Genomic DNA, 17,452 nt, shown 5'->3' with positions numbered 1-17,452 from the left:
AGACTCTCTTCCACATCACTTGTGCTACGTCATGGTTTCCCCTACAGGGATCTGCAGGGTTGCTCACCTCCTTCTGCTGATTTTGCCGCACCCGTCTCCATCTCTCCAAATCCCTCGATGGACTCCAGATTGATGAGGTGCTTGCTGTCTCCTCACAGGTGGTCAGTTTGGCAGGAGAATGGGGACCCCCGCCTGTAGCCATGGTCTCCCTCCGGTTGCTTGCAAGGATATTGCAGACCCTGAGGCGGAGGTCATCCCACCTCTTCTTGCAATCCCTCAATGTCCGTGGGGTGGTTCCAACAGCAGAGACCTTGTGGGCGACCTACTGCCAGATCTCCTTCTTGCGCTGCTGCACCTCACGCTTCAGGTTCTGATCTTTAATGACATCAGCATGTGCGGCACGGGTGTCCGCAAGCATGTTCCATTCTGCATCAGAAAAGCACTTTTTTCACAGGCAGGGGCAGTCTTTCTTGTTGCCTTGAACATGGTGTATGTATTGCCACTGGTCTCTCCTGTAAACAACTGTTGCTTTGGGAGGATTTCAATGGATTGTGTTTTTAAAGATGGCCGCCAGCGCATTTCCCGTTCCGACGCAATGACGTTACTTCTGGGTCCGGTATTACGAGCCCGGTAATAGCATGTTGTTGTTACCGGGTCGGTATTAAGGGGTTCCTCCTAGGCGGAGGTGGTATCGGCGGGTCCCGTGATGGCGCTGTCGGGGAGTTGGAGGGCCTTTAGCGGCATGCCGGTATGGCCATTACCGGCATGGGGGCTTGCGCGTGCTTGCGCACTCGTAATCACCCACTATTAGCGGCATCATACGAGCACGGACCCACTCTTACCTCCATGACGGCAATGACCCCGTTTTTACCGCGCTACTCGTAAAGAGGCCCATGGTGTTCTCTACTTCTGTCATTGCTAATTCTGCCTCATTTGCTATTAGTGGTAGTCCAAGTAGTTCTTGGCTTCCTTTTACAGAAGGTTGACTACTGTCAGGAGTGTCCAAATCTATGGGGGCCTGGAGTTCTCTTCTTGTTGCTGTTCATTGTGCAACATTGTTTGGTACTGTGTAAAGTGTACATCTATTATAGTACTTTCATTTGCTTTGAAAGCGTCTAATAGGAGTCGTACGTATCCAGTAACTCTTCTTCTTTTCTCCATGGTTCAAAAAGTTGTAGTAGGGACATGTAATACAGTTCTTTCTGTTGAGGAGTTTTAATGACAATTTGATATGATTAATTAAGTTGTGTTTGGTAAGTTTCGCTAAACTGCCTTCAAAATTTGCTACTCTATATCTACCTTTCTTTTCATCTGGTTTAATATTATTTTTGTATGTGAAGTTTTGGGCTACGTGGTAGAGACACATGGTTTCCAAAGTGGTACTCCTGTTTGGGTAGTATGTGTCTAGTAAATTGTTTTTCAAAATGTCTTGGCTGTTGGGATCAGGTCTCACTATTGTTTCTATGTCCTCATTTGATTTGGGAACTCTTTTTCTAGATTTAGCAGGACCAAGACTTATCCATACTATATTTTCAGATTTTCCATACAATGCAGTACAGGTTACATGGTCTGCAGCTTCATAGCAGACACATTCTCTATGAGAGAGCATTTTTATGCCTAAGCTGTACAATTTCTGTGATAGTGTTTTGTCAGATGATATGTGATCCCAGAGGTCCTGAAGCTCTGTTTTCTCTGCTGTGGTTAAGTAGGCTATGACATATCGTGCAACTGCAGTGGAATTGTCTGCAATGTACTGCACATCTATGTTTGCATTCCATAGGAGTGCAATGATTGCATTGTAATCGTTGATGTATTTTGATTCTTCTGTTCTTTTTATGGAATATGTGTTCTTAGGTGATTTACGTTTGACACTATATCGAACTGAAGACATGAAGTTGTTTACTTGACCTGTTGTTGAAACTGGTCTAGGGAAACCAAAATGGCATTTGGTGTAGTATTTCCCTTTGTTTTTATATTTGCGAGAACAATATTTCCCACCTTTGTGTCTTTGAAATGGTAAAATGTGTGCATGAAGGTCACTATGTGTTGTTTGTGAAGGGATTTCACAAGTGACATATTTTTGGATGAACTGCAAAACAGTGGCATGAATGTCCTGACCAAATTTAGGAGCATCTTTAATCCACAAAAGCATGTGGATGTGTGGTGTTCCTCTAGCTTGGTATTCTTTTCTCCAAAAGAAGTGTTGCACTCTTCCGAGGGGAGGAACAGTTTTATTACAAATGAAGTGTAGCATAGCAATGAAACGATGATGAAAATATCTTGATACATTCACAGGATCTAGAGAGCAGAGTTCTCCTGGTGTTTTTACATCTATGTTTGTTTTGTTTTTGTTTGCTATGTGTAGGAAATTGTGTAAATCTTCCCATGCATATTCTGCTCAACTTAATGTCACAAATCAAGTGGGTGGGTCAAGATTTCTTATCATACAGTGTAAATCTCTGTGACATCAGAACCAATATTCATTTGTACCATGAATGTTTTCTAAAAGATTTTTAATGGGTGACTGTAAAATCTCATCTTTTTCTTTCACTTTTTGTAGTGATTCTGTAGCTGACATATTTTGAAAATGGGTAACTGATTTCAATGTGTGTGCAACTCCATAGCATAGAGTTGCTAGTTCACTTTCAAATAGAAGGTGGAATATGTGTTCCATGTTTTGTCGGAATCTGGGGTCATCAGAATACATTTGTAAAGAGCGGTATTCTGATGCTGTTATTTGTGTGGGTCTATCATTGTACCTTCCTCCTTTTCCAGTAGGAAAGAGTAGAGGGAAGGCACGTTCTTCTATACGTTTTTCCCATATGCTGATTGGAGATCCTTTGGCTTGTCGCATTTGGTACGTTTCCAGTGCATTATCTATGGTGTCTTTAGAGTGTAATAGGTGTGTTGTATAATGGTCTAAATTATTGTATTCTGTAGCAGGATCTAGAATTTGAAATTGACCAGTTTCTAATGACTCTTGAATTATTTCAGTGGTTTCCCTCAGATTTGCTTCAATATTAATTTCTCTGTAGTATTCATCGTTGTCTTGTAGATATTGCAGGGCTTGTCTAACTTTATGTAAGTCCAAATTGTTTTGTCTTATGTAGATACGCCATTTACTAATATAATTAAAGATTGATCTATTGAACATTTCACTCCCAGAGTGTGTACTTTTTTCTTTGAGATCTAATGGCAAATAAACTACTTTGCCACAAATGCCTTTCACTAATTCAGAGGGAGGTAGTTTGGCTGTTTTTGGTTGAAGGCATATTATTGCTTCAAATGTGTGCACCGTTTGAATTATGATGCTCTCATATACTTTGAGTTGTTGCAGGGGAATTGGTAATGGGAATAATTCCAAGTTATTTGTGATAGCACGAGAAGGTGTTTGGTTGGTCAAGTTTTGCAGTGCAGTAACTGCAAAGTATTAAGGGGTCAGTAATTTTCAGGCCGATTCATGGAATAATTAGCGCGGCGCAAGTGGGCAAAAACGTGCGAATCGCAGTGGAATAGCGAAAATCGCAGTGAACGTGCGAAAATCGCACGAAAAGCAGCGCACGTCGATTCATGGAAGGCCGTGCGCGAGAAAACCAGCGGATGTGCGATAAAAAGTGCGCGGCGCACGTTAGCGCACAGGCCATCTAACAGCGTGCGCCAGGTCACTGCGAAAATCGCACAGGCCACAGCGAAAATCGCACATAGCGCGGCGCACGCAACAAAAGTAGGCGGAACACGGGCGTAACACTCGGAATGGGGAACAACTTGCCAAAACGTGGGCGTCACGGGGGAAGTACAGGGCACAAGTGCGCGGAACGCCCACACGCTCGCCTACAACACGTATTCATGGAATAGAATAGGGGAAAAAAGCGCACGCTCAAACCAGCGCACAGGCACAAACACAACCGCAACAAGAAAGCAGGCGGTAGCGTCTCTGCGGCTGTAAGAAATGTGCGCCAAAAGGTGCGCCAACTAATCGCACCTATATACTGCCATGATGAATGTCCCATACTGTGGCCCTCCAGGAACAAAGACGTGCAAAGGGGTACCCACAAACACGGACACCCGCTGACAAAAAATACGTGTGCGTGTATACCGGGGTGCGCGGGAAGTCTAACACGCGATTTCAGCAGGGTACGTGCATCACAGGGGTTCGCGTGAAGTTTCACACGCGATCGGGTCTGGGGGAGCGGGCTACGTGTATTTCTGGGGTGCGCGGGAAGTTCCACACGCGAATAGGCTGGGCGCGTGTATTCCAGGGGTGCGCGGGAAGTTCCACACGCGAATAGCCTGGGCGCGTGTATTCCAGGGGTGCGCGGGAAGTTCCACACGCGAACAGACTGGGCGCGTGTATTTCAGGGGTGCGCAGGAATTTCCACACGCGAACAGCCTGGGCGCGTGTATTTCAGGGGTGCGGGGGAAGTTCCACACGCGAATAGCCTAGGCGCGTGTATTTCAGGGGTGCGCGGGAATTTCCACACGCGAACAGCCTGGGCGCGTGTATTTCAGGGGTGCGGGGGAAGTTCCACACGCGAACAGCCTGGGCGCGTGTATTGCAGGGGTGCGCGGGAAGTTCCACACGCGAACAGCCTAGGCGCGTGTATTTCAGGGGTGTGCGGGAATTTCCACACGAGAACAGCCTGGGCGCGTGTATTTCAGGGGTGCGGGGGAAGTTCCACACGCGAACAGCCTGGGCGCGTGTATTGCAGGGGTGCGCGGGAAGTTCCACACGCGAACAGCCTAGGCGCGTGTATTTCAGGGGTGCGCGGGAATTTCCACACGCGAACAGCCTGGGCGCGTGTATTTCAGGGGTGCGGGGGAAGTTCCACACGCGAACAGCCTGGGCGCGTGTATTTCAGGGGTGCGGGGGAAGTTCCACACGCGAACAGCCTGGGCGCGTGTATTTCAGGGGTGCGCGGGAAGTTCCACACGCGAATAGCCTGGCCGCGTGTATTCCAGGGGTGCGCGGGAAGTTCCACACGCGAATAGCCTGGGCGCGTGTATTTCAGGGGTGCGCGGGAAGTTCCACACGCGAACAGCCTGGGCCCGTGTATTCCAGGGGTGCGCGGGAAGTTCCACACGCGAATAGCCTGGGCGCGTGTATTTCAGGGGTGCGCGGGAAGTTCCACACGCGAACAGCCTGGGCCCGTGTATTTCAGGGGTGCGCGGGAAGTTCCACACGCGAACAGCCTGTGCGCGTGTATTTCAGGGGTGCGCGGGAAGTTCCACATGTGATTTCACAGTGTGGGTCCTCCCAGGTGTACCCTGTACACCCTCCACGGCCCCTGCAGGCAGCCCACACCACAGGGGACTACCCTGCATCCCTGGTCATGTCCCGCAGGCAGCCCACCCACCATGGGCATGCCCCCCAGCAAAGGCACATGTCTCCTTGAACTAATGAACACCAACTCATGTCCCCTTGCACCCCCACCCCCCAGCACTGTGGGGCACCTGCCAGCAGGCCCCCACCCATGTCCAACTCATGTCTCCCACCCCCCCCACACCCCAGCACTGTGGGGCACCTGCCAGCAGGCCCCCACCCATGTCCAACTCATGTCTCCCACCACCCCCACACCCCAGCACTGTGGGGCACCTGCCAGCAGGCCCCCACCCATGTCCAACTCATGTCTCCCACCACCCCCACACCCCAGCACTGTGGGGCACCTGCCAGCAGGCCCCCACCCATGTCCAACTCATGTCTCCCACCACCCCCACCCCCCAGCACTGTGGGGCACCTGCCAGCAGGCCCCCACCCATGTCCAACTCATGTCTCCCACCACCCCCACACCCCAGCACTGTGGGGCACCTGCCAGCAGGCCCCCACCCATGTCCGACTCATGTCTCCCACCACCCCCACCCCCCAGCACTGTTGGGCACCTGCCAGCAGGCCCCCACCCATGTCCAACACATGTCTCCCACCACCCCCACACCCCAGCCACCAGGGGCACCCTCCACCAGGCCCCCACTCATGTCACCCACCACCCCACCCCCCAGCAGTGCAGGGTCACCTTCCACCAGGCCCCCACCCATGTCCAACTCATGTCTCCCACCACCCCCACCCCCCAGCACTGTGGGCACCTGCCAGCAGGCCCCCACCCATGTCCAACTCATGTCTCCCACCACCCCCACACCCCAGCACTGTGGGGCACCTGCCAGCAGGCCCCCACCCATGTCCAACACATGTCTCCCACCACCCCCACCCCCTAGCACTGTGGGGCACCTGCCAGCAGGCCCACACCCATGTCCAACTCATGTCTCCCACCACCCCCACCCCCCAGCACTGTGGGGCACCTGCCAGCAGGCCCCCACCCATGTCCAACTCATGTCTCCCACCACCCCCACCCCCCAGCACTGTGGGGCACCTGCCAGCAGGCCCCCACCCATGTCCAACACATGTCTCCCACCACCCCCACACCCCAGCCACCAGGGGCACCCTCCACCAGGCCCCCACTCATGTCACCCACCACCCCACCCCCCAGCAGTGCAGGGTCACCCTCCACCAGGCCCCCACCCATGTCCAACTCATGTCTCCCACCACCCCCACACCCCAGCACTGTGGGGCACCTGCCAGCAGGCCCCCACCCATGTCCAACTCATGTCTCCCACCACCCCCACCCCCCAGCACTGTGGGGCACCTGCCAGCAGGCCCCCACCCATGTCCAACTCATGTCTCCCACCACCCCCACCCCCCAGCACTGTGGGGCACCTGCCAGCAGGCCCCCACCCATGTCCAACTCATGTCTCCCACCACCCCCACCCCCCAGCACTGTGGGGCACCTGCCAGCAGGCCCCCACCCATGTCCAACTCATGTCTCCCACCCCCCCCACACCCCAGCCACCAGGGGCACCCTCCACCAGGCCCCCACTCATGTCACCCACCACCCCACACCCCAGCAGTGCAGGGTCACCCTCCACCAGGCCCCCACCCATGTCCAACTCATGTCTCCCACCACCCCCACACCCCAGCACTGTGGGGCACCTGCCAGCAGGCCCCCACCCATGCCCAACTCATGTCTCCCACCACCCCCACCCCCCAGCACTGTGGGGCACCTGCCAGCAGGCCCCCACCCATGTCCAACTCATGTCTCCCACCCCCCCCACACCCCAGCACTGTGGGGCACCTGCCAGCAGGCCCCCACCCATGTCCAACTCATGTCTCCCACCCCCCCACACCCCAGCAACCAGGGGCACCCTCCACCAGGCCCCCACTCATGTCACCCACCACCCCACCCCCCAGCAGTGCAGGGTCACCCTCCACCAGGCCCCCACCCATGTCCAACTCATGTCTCCCACCCCCCCACACCCCAGCCACCAGGGGCACCCTCCACCAGGCCCCCACTCATGTCACCCACCACCCCCACCCCCCAGCACTGTGGGGCACCTGCCAGCAGGCCCCCACCCATGTCCAATCCATGCCCCCCTGCACCTGGGTCCCAACATTCCCCAATCATGTCCGTAATGCCCATCCTGCCCTGCCAAAAGGCCCAACCAACTATCACACCCACCCACATATCAAAGGCAATTACATGTTACACCCCCAATGTAAATAATGCAATTTAACACATGTCTGTCACACACAATGGCTGCAAGTGAATGACAAAACACCCAACATGACATGCCTGAAAGCAATGAGATGATACGACACATTGAAGAATAAAAAAATATTATGTATTGAACAGCAAACAAGAAAAAACACAAAGCAAATCAAACTAAACAAGAAGAATGTCCAAGAAAAAATTCTGAATTATTAAAATAAGGAAATTAAGAAGATCATCCTGGGTCCATGAGCCCTACCAAATTAAACCTAACTGACTACTAACTAAAAAGTGAACTATATACAAAAAAGTGGTGCATTGTCCAATCGCAACCAAAAAAAATTCAAAAAAACAAAGGAAACCTAACCCTAACTATACAACTATATATAAAGGCAGCGGGCTATTCGGACGGCTCACTGGTTGTTGTCATGGGCCAGGGCATCATCGAACTCCTGGTCAATGGCTTGGAGGCGGGCATGTTCCCTGGCCCCGAGGTCCCGCAGGGATAACGCAGTGTCCAGCTCTAACTCCCTGCGAAGACCCTCGAGGCACTCAGCCCGCCTCAGCGCCCTCCGCATGGAGTCCTCCGCCCTGACCATCGTGAGCCGTTCCTCCTCTGCCCGCTGCCGCTCCGCACCTATCCGCTGGCACAACCTCTCCCACACGGAAGCCACTCCCATTCCAGGGTTCTCCTGCCCTCCGGCCGATGCCTGCACCCCCGATGTTGATGGCCCCGAGCCATGATGCCTCCCACGTTGAGCCTGCTGCTGCCTCCGACGCAACTGCCTGTGCCAGCACGACGGCATCCAGGCTGATGGAAACCACCGACGCCGTCGTGCACGTGCCCTGCCCGATGATGCCGTCACATCCTCCATCTGCTGGGGTCCAGTTGCTCTGGTGTCCACCCCTGCTGGATCTCTGACTCCCGACTGTGGCAGGGATGGGATCCCCACTGAGCTGGCTGCATTGGTCGGGGCAGGTCCACAGGGGGCCCTGGTGGCATCTGGGCTGGAAGACGGCAAGGAGAACGACTGGTGGATAGCCTGCACAGAGGAGGAGAGGGCCGCCACATTGGCCAACACATACAGGAAACCCCCGAACATGGCCGATCCCAATTGGGCCACGTCGGCACGGTGCACTTCGTGATGACGTGCGTGCTCCTCCCGGGAAGCACGCACGGCATCACGAATCACAGCCGTGCGCATCGCAACCCCAATCAGGACCTTCTCCGCACGGCCAGGGGTTCCCACGTCCGCAGGTGGAGGGGAGTCAGGTGACATGGACATCCCCACTACCTGCGGACGGGCCTGGGACGGGGCATCCCTGCTGGTGCATGGTGGTGCACTCACAGGGTCAGGGACAGCGACATGCACAGGCCCCTCCACGGTGACCTGTGCTGCCTCCTGCCCCTGGCCTTGGACTGCACCACTTGCACCAGCAGGGATGCCCCCACCAGGCCCCATGTGTGCCCCAGTGGCGGCCTCCTCCTCCTCTGTGCAAACCACCAACCTGGATGGCTCCTCACCGTCTCCCACCGTAGCAGGCCCCTGTGGGGGCTCACCCACCCCTTCCGCTGCAGCCGTGGGGGCATCCCCGCCGCCTTGCTCCACAGCGCCGTCTCCGCCCTCTTCTTCACTAGCCGCTGCGTAGAGGGAGACAAAGAACACAAGCATCAGGGCACTGTACAATGGTCCCCTAGACAGGAAGCAATAGCAGATGAGCACCACTGTCAAAGTACACTTCCATCATGTCCCTCCACAACACATGGGTCAGTCCAGGCAAAACACACACAGTAACAGGCATGGTGCATGCCATGGACATTTCCATGCATGTCCAATGGACTCTTGAAACATTCAATGATATGTAACTCACATGCATCATGCCTCATGCCCATCACATGCACACACTTCACCTCAGTCACATCCATCTGGCCCCAAACACACCAAACACAGCGGTTACAAGGGTAATTTGGCTGCTTTACTGAATCTCTGCATTGTCACACACATGTGTCATGCATCCATGGCATGCACAAGTCACAGACACGCAGGTCAGGCACACAGACATGGCTACCATATATGTACCTGGCATCAGCACCCATCCCTCACCCCCACCCATGTCCACGTACAGAGACTGGCATGCTCTCATGTTCTAAATCTGAATAGGGCTCCCCATGCGGCATTTCAACACATGCAACAACCATGTGCATCACACATCACTGGTCGCACATGCATTACCATGATGTCCCTGCACACATACATGCATACATGGCCTATGGCACACATATAGGCAAGTATCATAGAACCAGCACACCGCAACATGCCCTGTCTCACACAGTAATGCATGGACACTTACCGCTCAACTCCAGACGGGCCTCCCTCTCAAGGATCTGGGCGTGGAGCGCTGGGCGTACGCGTTCCAGGACCCTCATCTGGATGGAACTCATGCGGCCCCGGCCCCCCTCCACGAGGCGCCGGGTCTTCACAAGGGTCCTGGACCTCAAGTCCTCCCAGCGCTTCTTGATCTTCAGGACGTCGCGGGTTGCCACCCCCTCCGCGTTGATGGCAACCACACAGTCGGCCCAGATCCTCTGCCGTCCTTCCTTGCTGGCGCGGGACGATCCAAAGAGGGCATCATACTGCCCCAGGACATGCTCCACCAGGACACCAACTTCGGTGACAGTGAAGCTGGTGCCCCTCTGCCCCTCTGGCCTGGGGTTGCCACTGGTGCCAGATGTTGAAGTGCCCGACATGGCAACCCCAGAGGCAGGTGTGGGTGGGCAACTGGGTCCTGGGGCTGGGCTGTGGAGCGATGTAATACCAGTCGGGAGTCTTCTGTTCCAGCAGGGGTGGACACAGCAACTGGACCCCTGCAGATGGCTGATGTGCAGGCACCAAATGGCAGGGCACGGTGGCAGCAGGCAGGCAGGCAGGCAGGCAGGCAGCAGCAGATGGCACGTGGGAGGCTGCTCGGGGCACTGGGGGGCAGTAACTCGGCCTTCTGGGCAGGAGCGTGGGCTTCCGTGTGTTTTCGCGTGGCCAGCTTGATACGGAGTGATTTGGCACGTGAAAATCCTGCACGTCAGCGTGAAATCCGAGGAAAGGCCCTTAGCGCGTAAGCGCGTCAGCACGCATACGCGATTCTATTGGACCAGAGTCCCTCAGCGCGTAAGCGCGTCTGTGACGTGACCCGCACGGGTGTTCCCCACTCAGCACGTGATGACGGGGCACACGTGGAGATACTGCACGTCAGAGTGTCATCGCGTGTAATTGGACAAAAGTGCGCGTACACGCGATTGGCCTATGTACGTGTATTTAATGGGTGCGTGGCCACTTACACACGCAAGTACGTCAGCGAACCTGTATCACGTGGTGCGTGTGAATTTCCGCACGCTATTGGACTGGGAACTGGTTTCCAGGGGTGCGCGGGTCACACGCTGTATCCCGTGGTGCGTGTGAATTTCCACACGCTATTGGACTGGGAACTGGTTTCCAGGGGTGCGCGGGTCACACGCTGTATCCCGTGGTGCGTGTGAATTTCCACACGCTATTGGACTGGGAACTGGTTTCCAGGGGTGCGCGGGTCACACGCTGTATCCCGTGGTGCGTGTGAATTTCCACACGCTATTGGACTGGGAACTGGTTTCCAGGGGTGCGCGGGTCACACGCTGTATCCCGTGGTGCGTGTGAATTTCCACACGCTATTGGACTGGGAACTGGATTCCAGGGGTGCGCGGGTCACACGCTCGCCTAGAACACGCGCTAAGCATAAATTGCGGACTTTAACAATAACAAGCTCAGACGCCAGGATGAACATACCGTTCCTAGCAGCAGTGGCAGTGGGCTACCAAAGGAGGAGGAGGAGGATAGTCAGGGCCAGAATATTCACACCCAGAACCAGCCTTTTCGGGATGCCTGATGACCAGGTGTATGGGAGGTACAGGTTTCCACCACACATCATACTGGACCTGGTGAGTGAGTGGGAGGATGACCTCACATCACCCACCCTGTGCTCCCAAGCACTCAGCCCCCTGGAGAAGGTCCTCAATGTACTGCACTTCTTAGCCACTGGATCATTTCAGCGGACAAGTGCCATAGTGGGTGGGGTGTCACAGGCCACCCAGTCACGCTGCCTACACCAGGTCTTGAACATCATGACTGCACGCCCATCAGTCCGCAGGCACATATACCTGCCCAGAACACCTGCAGAAAGGCATGCTGCCGCCCTGGATTTTTACGCAGTGGCACGATTCCCCAAAGTGCTAGGTGCCATCGACTGCACCCATGTGGCTCTATGTCCCCCCAGGGCATCTGAGCACATCTATAGGAACCGCAAGCACTGGCATTCCATCAACGTGCAGGTAGCATGTAATGCCAAGGGAATCATCACCTCAGTATATGCCAACTATCCCGGCTCCACCCACGACAGCTTCATTTACCGAATGTCCACCCTAAGCCGGGACCTAGAAGCTGGGCGGCATGGCGATACATGGCTGCTTGGTGAGTATGTATGCCACTGCACATGCATGCATGTTGGATACTGAGCAAGGTCACAACCTCACCAATGATACCAATCCCCACCTCCACAGGGGACAGTGCCTACCCTCTCAGCCCCCACATGATGACGCCAATTCGGAACCCCACCACGCCACCCCAGGTAAGATTTAACACAGCCCACATTACAACCAGGGGCATAGTGGAGCGCACATTCGGAGTGCTGAAGTCACGCTTTCGCTCCCTTGACCGTTCTGGCGGGCAGCTGTTATACGCTCCCCCAGTAGTGTGCAGGATCATAGTGGCAGCATCTGTCCTGCACAACGTTGCAACACGCCGGGGCCTGGCCGTGGACATGGTGGTGGCCCCACATCCCCAACCACATGCACAGCCGCTGCGCATGGGAGGGGAAAGGGCACGGGGGGAGGCAGCCCGTACACAGCTAGTGGCTAATTACTTCACATAGAAATCACACCCCTGTGGAGTGCACACTGCCCTGGCACATTCCATCTGACAATCAATGATGACTCAACCTGACACTGATCCTGAATGTGTGGAGAATGAACCGGGAATTCCATGTCAGCCTGAGATTGTTCACCTGGAAGTGTCACAATGTGTGCATCCCTACCCACACAGACACCACCAATGCAGTTTTGTGAAGTTACACATTGAAGCAGCTAAAATGAATACCCACTTGCAAAATGCAACATGAGGACAGTGCCATGTCAGCCAACCCAACCCCAGCACTGCCACACGACACACCGTGCCATGTCATGCTAATTGCAGGTAAACAAAGTAATCCCCACAACATGACATCACTCTCACTATGTACAGTGGCACTATTAGAAACCTGCAACACCTGAAATGCTCACAGCAATGCCGGACCAACAACATACTTGAGCACGTAGTACCATAAACATGACATCAAAAATGTTACATATTAGTAGTCTCACCACCTGGAAATGCCTGCACTCCCACCACTACCAACTGTGCAGTGTTGGCGCCATGTAGAGTTGTAGGTGCACTGCTGCCAACATGGTCCCCATCGCCAGACTTGAGGTCCTTGTGTGGACTTGAGGAAGGGACCTGCAAATTGGGAGGTAGACACAGAAGAAGAGTTACACATCAATGCAACATGCAGTGTACAACACAACAGCAATATGCACTATGAATGTATACACAGTATTGACTACAGACTGGCCACACAGCTCATGGGAGTCCAACGTCACTGTGTAATTCACTGTCACTTGGGCACACCCTTTGCAAGCCCATGGAAACGGGAAGCAGGAGGGGTGTGTGTGACTCAAACCCAAGCATCTGAACCAAATACATTACAAGCCTGCATGTGCCCAGCCACAATGCAGCGTATGCCCACAGGAACCACGGAAGCCAACAGATCGGAGCCAACAGATCGGAGCCAACAGATCGGAGCCAACACATCGGAGCCAACAGATCGGAGCCAACAGATCGGAGCCAACAGATCGGAGCCAACAGATCGGAGCCAACAGATCGGAGCCAACAGATCGGAGCCAACACATCGGAGCCAACAGATCGGAGCCAACAGATCGGAGCCAACAGATCGGAGCCAACAGATCGGAGCCAACAGATCCTCCCAAAAAAATTGGGAATAAAAGAAATCAAAATAAAAATAAAAATAAGAAACAATCAAAAATGGCCATTGACGGGCCCGGGGGGGTTGGGGAGGCCACCCAGGAGGTCCGAGGACAGGATGCACACCAGAACCCACCTGCGTGGATCCTGGGAAAATAAAACACCTCCATGGGCTCATGGCCCACACGGCTACCCTATTGTGGGAGTGTCACTGCTGTCGCTATTATCACCCTGTGCAGCTGCATCCGGAGGTGGTTGCAGTATGGGAGGCAGCCCACGCAAGGCCCTAGTCTGCTCCTCCATGGCTGCAAGCATGCGGGTGTGGTAGGTCTGGTTCTGGAGGATGAGTGTGCGGAGGTCCCCATGCAACAACTCACGGGATGCCCGGACCTCCGCCCTCGTTGCCTGCATCTCAGCTGAGAGCGTACGGGTGAGACGCTCCAGCTGCTGTTCTGTCCTTTGGTGTGTTGAAGCCTCAAGCTCAACAAGAGTCGTCCTGAGGTGTAGGAGCTCCTGCCTCAGGGCTTCCCTGTGGCCCTGGGACTCAATGGAGATGGCCTCCTGCAGAGTCGCCAGTGCCGCCCGCCTGTCCCTGTTGGACCCCAACATGTCCTCCCTGTGTGACTGGCAGATGGAGTCAGTTGCCTGCTCTAGTCGCTCCATCAGCCTTTCTGGGGGGACAATGGAAGTGGCCACCCTATCCATGGCCTGAGCCATCATCTCGGATGATGCAGCCTGTTGGGTAGCCATACCGTAAATGGATTGCTCCCATGCGGTATTGCCAGGTGGCGTACGGCCACCACGTCGGCGGGCACCACACCTGTCTGGGGCAAGGCGAACTGCGCCTTGCTGTGCCGGCACTGCCTGAGGCTGCAGGACTGCATTCCCCCTCTGATCTGCTGGCCCAGGAACAGGATCAGATGTCGCGGAGTGTGACCCTGCATCCGTAACCACCGAAGGCGTAGCTGCCAACACTGACATCCCCATGGAGGGTACTGACCCTGGTGCAGGTGGGTGAGACAGAACAGAATCCCTCCCTGGAACACTCACCAGCGACGGCACGTAGGTCTCATCCGAATCAACACCTGAGTACAGCTCGGGGGAAGTGCAGCCAGAGACACCCCTTGAGAGCACGACCTGCAGCACTTGTGGGTTCTCCCCCACCACCACACCACGTCCCTCACTGGTGGTTGGTCGGCCCTGGGACACCTCCTGGGTCTGCACCATCTCCACAACCCCAGCAGTATCAGGTGCGTCTTCCCCTGCAAAGACATGAAAACAAAGTAATGGAAACAGGCATTAGCACCATGTCACACATTGAGGGCTGAGAAGCAAGAGAACCAGTACTTGATTGACATGTCCCACATGACTAAAACCCTCCCATGCATGCACCCTCACTGCGTATGAAGTGCAGGCAAACGGCACACACTGATGACACCAAGATGGAAGATGAACAAATTTTCTGCATGCTGCCTGGCAGTGGCATCACACATTGGCCTGTGATTGGCAGGTGAAACACACATGCCATCACACAGATGGCATGTACCATTGCTATTGAGTGAAGATGGAGAGGAGGGCAGCACCTATTCATTCAGTCCAGTTCCCGCATGTAATAGCTTTTCTGATTCTAACAGGTCAGATTTTTCACCTGGAGCTGCCAGTCTGTAATGGTCAAATTGCACAGGGACATGTGTGTACAAATGATATCCAGGTAACAAAGTCACTCCCCTTTACCATACCCATGTCAGACATGTGACTAGTGGACAGCGACATGCCTAGTAAAAGTGGTGGAATGCAAACAAACTGACTGAATGAACAGTGAAAAATAAGCAAATCTGTTGTGTCAAGGTGACACTTCAAGGGCAACTGGCGTGCAGTTGTGCTAGATGTCTACTGTTGGCAGAAGGGATACTGCTATGGCCAAATGCAGCTGCGCAGGAAATATTGCATGAAGCACATGGCTGACCCATACGACTGAGGCGCACACACTCTCACCTGGCACCCAAACAGAAGCCCTCACACACACACCATGCACATGTATGACACACACATGCATGTGCACTCACCGGACAATGCCTCGTAATCAGCCAGATCTCCCACGCCTTGGATCTGTTCCTCCGTGACGTAGGTCCCAGCGACTGACTCATGTGGAGTGAGTTCCATGTCTACTACTGGAGACCCACCTCCAGTCACTAGAGTTGCGGCATGACTTGAGGCCAGCTTACTCTTTGCCCTGCGCTTTAGGTCATTCCAGCGCTTATAGCAATCATTGGCTGTGCGCCTCACGATTCCAAGGGCACTTACGATGTCCGCAACGGTCTGCCAGTGTGCCTGGCGTTGTGCAGGTGTGGTCTTGGATCCTGCAACAATGACCATCTCGTTGTCATGTCCGGACACATACTCGACAAGTGCATTCAGTTCGTCATCCGTGAAGCTGGGCTTCCTGGACGGGCCGGACTGTGTAGCCGTGTCTGGGGCATCAGCCTGTGCCGGACGAGCACTCTTCCTCTTCCGCTTGGAAGGTGGTGGTGATCCTGAGTGTCCTGCGCCGCTCTGGACACTAGGGGCAGGAGCCCTGGTGGACTCTGTATCAGGAGTGTGGGATTGCACACTCAGCATGGGAGTTGGTGCAGGCATTGGCTCGAGTGTGATGGTGTCAGGGGGAATGTCAGCAGCATGGACTAGGACCGACACTGTCCTGGCTGGGTGTGTGAGGGCTGGGGTGGATGGAGCCGCAGCTGCCCCTGCAGCCACTCCGCCCTGCCTCCTTGGTGCAGCGGATGACCTTGCTGCCCCAGATCCACGTGGCATGATGGCATCAACGTGCACCAGCGCACGTGTCGTAGCCCTGCTGACCTGGAAGTCAGCCATGGAGTCAGCCAGGTCTGGTGCCACAATGGGCTGGTCCAACAAGGGCTGAGCATGGATGGTGTCAGCCACTTCAGCCTCAACGGAAGGGGGGGAGGGGGGGAGGGGGGGATGATGGGTGCCCTTGACTGGTCCTCCACACATGGGGGGACAGGCTCACCCTGCAAGTTACGACCACGTCCCCTACCGGATCCACCACGGCCACCACTTGTGGCTCTTCCACCTTTGCCACCCTTACGGAATCCTCGCCTCCCAGCCATGGCACTGATATTAATGTGCGTATGGGAGTGGCTGTAGACAATTGTCCTGGGCAATTGGGGGTCAAAGGGGTTGGGTACCAGATGGTAATTGTACCCTAGTGCTCTAGCACGGCTGATTGTAACCCCTGGGGAAAGATGACGGGTCACGCAACGCACAGGAGGCCCAAAAAAGGGAGATGACGTGCACGCAACCCCTCCTAGACCACGTGTGCAGAAAGAAAAACCTGCACTACGCTGTGGCACCCAGTAACACAAGAATGAACGTATGCGTGTCACACGCAGCCTAGAATGACCTCTGAAGGGGTAGGCAACACACGGGGCAAGCACAGAAGTTGGATACGTGCGTGACTCACCGTCTGCCAGGTAAAAGAGCGTGAAGAATGAGCGCGTTTGGCTGGCTAATCCCCCGCCAAAAGAAGATGTGTACGCTGTCTGAGAAGACAGGACAACAGTAGAAGGGGACACTGTTTGAGGGAACAGGCCCAGGTAAACCAGTAAAAGAGAAAAAAGAGAAAAAGCTGTCAGAGGTAACAGGGAATACGAACTGGAAACGCCGTGAAGTAAATCGCGTGTGAAACGACAAGAAGTACAGATTTCACCCACTCGCTCTCCACGAAAAGCACGTACAAGGAAATGGTGTTCTACATGTACCTTATATACAGGCCCACACGTACAGCGTCACTTACGC

This window comes from Ambystoma mexicanum, chromosome 6q (genome assembly GCF_040938575.1).
Source record: "Ambystoma mexicanum isolate Mex_15411 chromosome 6q, UKY_AmexF1_1, whole genome shotgun sequence".
Lineage (NCBI taxonomy): Eukaryota > Metazoa > Chordata > Amphibia > Caudata > Ambystomatidae > Ambystoma > Ambystoma mexicanum.
The sequence above is the reverse complement of the archived record's forward strand: the minus strand, read 5'-3'. Positions refer to the sequence as shown.